This window comes from Corvus brachyrhynchos, unplaced genomic scaffold (assembly GCF_000691975.1).
Source record: "Corvus brachyrhynchos isolate BGI_N302 unplaced genomic scaffold, ASM69197v1 scaffold101, whole genome shotgun sequence".
NCBI lineage: Eukaryota > Metazoa > Chordata > Aves > Passeriformes > Corvidae > Corvus > Corvus brachyrhynchos.
The window spans coordinates 6,195,807-6,202,697 of NW_008237239.1; the positions used below are offsets into that span (position 1 = coordinate 6,195,807).

At 37.1% G+C, this 6,891-nt stretch overlaps 1 long non-coding RNA gene across 1 annotated transcript in view; it reads left to right on the forward strand.

Moving 5' to 3' along the window:
* The first annotated feature begins 3,765 nt into the window (after window positions 1-3,765).
* Window positions 3,766-6,891, forward strand: part of LOC108445533 — a 19,983-nt gene continuing 16,857 nt past the window's right edge. The window contains exon 1 of the long non-coding RNA XR_001860417.1: window positions 3,766-3,867. This is a non-coding gene — a long non-coding RNA (uncharacterized LOC108445533). The remainder of the gene's footprint in view (window positions 3,868-6,891) is intronic.

Sequence of the window (6,891 nt, forward strand, 5' to 3'; positions counted from 1 at the left end):
TTACTGCATCTTGCTCTGCCACCTGATATACTGTGAACTGATCCCATTGAAAAGGTGGGATACCTGCAAAATTAATTGGTACCACTCTAAGATTCTGTTAACTGAAACAGTTATTTCCTGACCTAAATCCACGTGTTCGGATTTAATTAAAACGAAGGCATCTGCTGTTTTTTCTTATTATCTTGAACCTAATCAAAGTCTAATGGACTTTCTGGAAGACAAACAGGCACAGTATTCAGAAAAAAACCAAACTGAAACAAGCAAATAAACAGTGCAATGTGGTGTTATAAATATAGGCTGGTTTTTATTTGAGAGCACTCATTTCTGTCATGATGAATGAACATCAGTGTTTGCCACATGAATAACAGTGATAACATTTATATGTAAATGTTAGCAGGAGTAAGTTTCCAATTCATTGCTTATATTAAAGGATTTTAAATCTCTAGTCCTCTAATATGTTGAAATGCAAAGTTTGGGATTTGGTGGTATTTTTTTTTTTAATTAAACCTAAAAGCTTAATTCATACACTTTAGAATAATTTACCAAAGTATGAGAAAAAATAATGACTTCTTTTAAAGAACCATGGCAATTGGTTTTTCTTTGGTATTTAATTGCCTCAATCTGCCTCTTGTTTTGAGTTTCTATATTTCTTCATTTCACTATTTGTAGAAATATGTGTTAGGTTTTACAATAATGGAAAGTTGGCATGATGTACAGTCTTAGTCCTATTGATGTCTGTATTAGTGTATCTCAGTTTGGTCCTAATAGGTGATATTCCCAAAAATGACATGAAAAGATGATAATGGTCCATAGTGACAGAAACTGTGGTTATAAGAATAGTTGTTGCTAGACATGGTTGGTACTTCTGTGCTCAGAGGTAGTTTGAGTGTTATTTTTTAAGTGATGACATAATGCTGGCTTTTGAGACTGATATCCTGGAGTACTAATTGTTATTCAGTGAGTGATGATGAAGGTTAAATAATGCAAGGTTGCTGTTCTTTTTGGTTTGGGAAAGCTGATTTTAAACAGTCATTTTCTCCTCCTTTGCGAGACAAAATGGAGGACTTAAGTTTCGTAATGGCTGTGACATCTAACTTGGCCAGAAACACCAGGAACTGAAAATGTTTGTCATGAGTTCTTGTGGACTGTATGGATTACCTTGAACTGCCATTCTAGTGATGTGCTTAAACAAGTTGGTGCTGGTTGAAAACGTCAGGGTTATTGTCTTTTTGGTGAAATGTTGTTTATGTATAAATTTGGTATTGGGCTGAAGGAAAAGCTTTGCAAAACTTGCCTTCCCTTCTATGTGGTTGGTCCAACAGTGTCTTGGTCAAGGAAAAGTAGGAACTTTTCTCAGATGCCATGAAGGGATCAGTGTGACAGCTTGAAGGGAGATAAAGGAAAGACCTTTCAAGTTATGCCATCAACACCCACATACCAGTCCACTGAAAACAAACTATTCAGAACATAAAGCTGCCCAATGGTACAAAGAGTAGTTATAAACTTTAAGTTTTTACGACAAAGTTGAATTTCTCTGCTGAATAACCTGGCCTTCGGTCATGCTGATCCAGAAACACAATAAAATGTAATTAACTTTTATAAAAGCAATTAGGCTGATTTTCTGTAGTTTTGTTTTTCTAGAAGATCTCAACAAAAAAACATTGTTAAATTTGTTTCATTTATTATTTCTACCGAAACAAATATATCTGAGCAAAATTAGCAACTTGCAATCTTTACAAAGGAGGAATGTTGGCTACTTTGATTATAGTAAACCATTTTTAAAAGTTCATATTTGCAATACCCATGCAAAAAATCTGGAAAAATAAAATTATTAATGAAAATGGAATATACATGCCCATCTTGTTGTAAGGCCATATTTTTTCACCTCGCATTGAAGTTTCAAATTTTCTATCTGGTGGAACTTAGTTTTTTCTTCTTATAAAAGTCACTGTGAACTGAGCTAAATTCAGATTTCTATACCTCCTTGATACAAATTCATTCTTTTTCTGCTGAATAATGAGAATCCTGCCTGGATTCTTGAAGAACCATTCTTGCCCTAACTTTACTATAGTTTGAAATGTTTGCCAGGATGTCCCTTTGCTTTGTCTTCTCAAAGAAAAACTGTCAAGTATTCCTAAAAAAACCCCAAAACACAAAACCCCACTATGTTCCCGAATTGTTAAATCAGAATCTGTGTGACATTATCTTTCTTTTTTGACAATTTTCTTTTCAATAGTTCAGTATGTGGTAGAAAGGATATGATATTTGCAGATATATAGTCTTTAGAGAAATGCAAAAAATGTGCCTGAAATGAATGAAAAGGTAGAAAGTTAGAAAACTCTCTCTCCCTTGGGGCATTCAGGTTCTAGATAAGAGTCAGCAAGTACTACACCTACAGGAGAAATAAGGAGAAAAAGAGAGGAGATATTAACTAGAAAATCCTGTACTGCAATCACATTCTGGACTTGACTTCAAAGGGACTGTTCTAAATTAAATTGCCAGTAGTTACACTCTTCTACACAAAAATGTCATTCCTTCTTGATACGCTTTTTATATGCAAGATGTCCAATTTTCTGATGTAGACTTGTACTTATATATATATATATATATAAAAAAGACTCAAGGGTGGGTAGTGATGAATAAAAAAGTGGTATCTACACTTGCAAAAACTTAAGGGCCAGTCTCTGACAGCAAGGAAGCAGCTCGGATCTGGCCTTTTTATTTAGGAGTTTAAGAACAAAAACTCTCCCTGTTTTTCCCCTACACTTTTTTTAGCTATGTCTTCAAAAGTCACATGATTTGACCTTCCAGTTCTAGCTCATATCTGAATAACTGAAGTAGTATTAGTTTCTTAATTTCTGTAACTATGCTCAAACATGGTTGCAGTTAAGGAACTGGAAATGTGTAGGTTGAACATTATGTTTTTTCTGCCACTTATTGAGGTACAAAAATTTTGCGGGAACACATCTGAAGGGGCCTGGAAAAAAACCAAACAGTAGAAGGATGGTAATAGTGCAAGAATCTCTGTGTTTTCAGCAAGTTTCTAAAGTGGGCCCACTCATCTCTGGAGCCCAGGAGACTACAGAGCAAGTTTATCCTGGAGAAGTGCCCTCAGAGCAGGGAATGCTCAGGGTAACCATATGGAGAAGCCAACTTGTCAGAGTGATTCGGGGGCAGATTTTGAGTGGCTTGTTGACATAATCTTCACCCCTACTATTGTTCTAATAATCTGGGTAATACTTTGCACTTTTACTAGATTGGTTCCTTTTTCCTGCTAAAAGTCCAGAATTCAGCAGGGCCCAAACACTGCACCAGTGGTTCCCAGGGAGTTGCAATTGGCACATTTAACCTCCAGCTGCAGCATTTCCCAAGTTTCTTGGTTGCCTATTGCATTAATTTTCAGGGTTTTTTTGACAGGTAGTTTATTTAGTGTGGAGTGTCACTATTAAGGTAATAACTCAGTTCACTAACTTTAGCTCCCCAGGCAGCAGCCAGGGGGGACAGAATCTCCTCTAAAAGTACGCTTTTTAAAAGAAAATGTATTTTTATTGAATTTTGGGAAAGAGAAAAGGGAAGATCCAAGGATAAGACACACCAGAGTTAGTAGCAATAAGAAAAAGCTATTTTCTTGTCTCCACTTTGTTCTCAATGTTATTCACCCCAGTACATTTTCATTTCAGATAAAATTATGCACACTTAGTGCTGGAGACAATATTTTGAGCATGAGTGCTACTTATTGATTTTTCTCCTCAGGCTTGCCTGAAATCAGGATTAACACATCAGGATATCAGGAGAGTGAATGGTGCCACCTGTTGCAAGGACGTTTACAAGATATCCTGTGACTAGTGGCTCAGGAACTTTTCAGAGGTGGGTACAACTTAATCACAGCTGGTGTTCTTGAATTGACCGTCTCGTTAGACTGACCACATTGTCACTGACAGATGTACTGGCTAAAGCAGCCTGAAAATTGCATCAGGACAATATTGGTTGAAATCGCTATAAAAATTAAGCCCAGATGTTGAAGGTTTTCAGTCACATGGTTGAGATGCCACTAGATTTTAAACTCTTGTAGGCAGTTGTTTGTGAAAGCAATTCTGAGAAGACTCATAGGAACACAAAATTTGGCATGTGACTTTATCATCAGAAAAAGAATTATATTTTCCTGTGCATTGCCAGAGTTCCTATAAATGTTGACTCTGTTGGATGCTCAGAGCTTTGGCTTTCTCTGTGAACATGCAGTATATGCACATGCCCACCTGTGGAATGAGTGCACATGCATGTGTCCATGCATACTTTGCATGTGAATTCCAAGTGCCCAAAGGAATTAAGTAGTCATAACTGTGAAGAATTTCTTGGCTATAAGCCACTCACCCAACTCCAAGAAGCAGAAAGCAGAGCTGAGTGAGCAGAGACTAGAACTACCCAAAAGTGAATTGCAATGAAACCCGTACAAAAGCTCTGCGGATCAGCCACCTGGGATTTGCCTAACTTGAGCTTGAGCCAAGGCTCATCAGGCCTTTTATGAATACAGCACAAACCTGGACTTCAGGCTGCAGAACTACTAAACCATTACTTTTCTGTCAGTTATGAAATGTTGCTGTGTTTCCTGAGCACAAGGGGAAGCCTGTGCAGCTTTGAGCTCGCCTGTGCTCCAGTGTGCAGCTCCTGAGCAGCTTCTTAGGGAGCTCCTCAGGTAAACACCACACCCCAGGGCTGGCAATTTGGTGATAATGTTTGTGTCTAGGCAAACTTTTGCCTTTGTTTCTCTCATGCTTTGGGAAGATCATGCTCACTGTCTTCTCTTCTTACTGAAAAGTGGGTCTAAGGTTGCAAAGTGTAGGAATATTCATGGGGTTTAATAATTTCCCCTCTGTGTCCACCTAATTGGTATGGCATGCATTTACCATTGGATTGGATGAACTAGTTATAAAAGATAGTCTCCCCAACATCTACTGAGATTTGGTGCAAGATTTTTCAAATTGTATTTTCAAAATTGGCAACTCCCATCCGTATTTTCCTCAGTCTTTTTAGAGATTTTACTTTTGTAAAACAAATATGTTTTTGTTTTACAAAAGTAAATTTGTACTGAAATTTTGCCCAGTATGCAGCTATAATACAACTCAATAGTTCTGTTGATTTGGGATGCAGCAGACTATGGTCCTCTTTCCAATAATTTATCTCCTCTGATGCCAAAATAACTCCTGAGAAGAGTTAGGAACTGTTTTTGTAGATAATTTCAGCAGAGATGGTTTCAGATCTTATTATCTTGTTGAGTGGCAAGTCAAAGATGAAAGAACCCCTTCAGTCTTAAAAGTGTCGCTCTCTAATACTTTTATTATTTACACTTGTGCATATGCTAAGTATAGTTGACTTGTTAGTGTCAAAGAGGAGTTGTAAGCTGACACAGAAGTGTGTGATTCTTTCTTTTATTAGAATGACAATAGGGTGTTCTGCTCCCTGATGGATGAGGATGGTAAATCTGCAGTGTGTAATCCAGCTACTGCCATAACAGAGTCAGTAGTGGATGTACGGCTTGCTGAGACCTGAAAGAGTAAATATATTAAAAGGAAATTATGTTTGTATTTTCTCATTTATTTTGCCTTCTAGATGACAATAATAAGCCTTTGTATCAAGGCAGTTATAGTATCAAGGCAGTTCTATAGTTCAGACAGGTAAGGAGGCTTTAATGGGAAATCGTAGGGCTTTGAGAATATGGTCAGGTGGCACCGTTTTTAGCCTGTCTACAACGTAAGAAATCTATACAGAATCTACTTTAAAACTTAAAGCAGGAACATGAATGGCCATATCTGAACATCCTGCTATTACAAACCATGCAGTTTATCTGTAGTATGTGGTTCACAATTTTCAGTTACTTGTAAAGGAATTGATGAATTGTTACACTGTATAAGATTTTATTACTTCAGATTTCTGATTTCTTCACATTTTGTTTAAAAGGTCATATTGCAGGGTGGGGATGCAACTCAAGCACTGGAACTGGTGAAATGTCACATTCAGTATGGTTTGCTTTTGATTCCTCTGTGTTTACTGAACAACAGCTTGATCTTTCCATTTGACCCTTTCTTGTAGAATTCCTCTCTCCGTGTGCTATGTGACCTGTTCTGTCACTTAACTTCCTTACATGCTTTACCTTGGAGATACTGAGAAGTGTTTGCTGAGTATTTTCAACACCCCAGTCCACTCCTGGTTTACATTTTTTACATCTTTTACATCTGGGGTGGCAGTTGTATTCTGAACTCTCTTTTGTGTTAAAATTTTATTTGTATCATAGGTTTTGCATCACTGTTGATGCTGCAGACATCTCAGAGTGTGTGTGTGGGGGGGTTATTCTAAACAGTCTCCAACTATTTTAATCATGTAATAGTAGTCATAAGTTTGCTGGTTTAGTTGCACTAGATGAGATGTAGGTCACTAAATACTTGATCCAAAGCTGAGAGAAGTCAAGGAAACACTGTTGGCTCTGAAGGGATCTAGAAAAAAAATCTGCTAGGCATAAACGTTTTGTAAAACATCTCTAAACAAAACAAAACAAAAAGATTCCTGTTTCTCAGATTCATATTAGTGACTGATGTAGATTTGACATTACAAAAAATAGCATGCGTTGGGGTGCTCTTAGTCTATATTGCAGAGCTGTCAAACAGTAAGGATGAAATTCATATCTGATGATAGTAGTTTTGATTCTGACCTGACTAGGGCTAGGGTTGATCTTTGGAAATTTAATCATGTTAACTTTTCAAGTTATTCTGCTCTAAATTCTTTGTTGCCATTAGGATTTTATCCTAGTGATTCCCTATGTAATAACAATGAATTAAAAGCAAAGGCTCGGGGAGATCTTACTGCAGCCTTTCAATACTTAATGGGGCCTTATAGAAA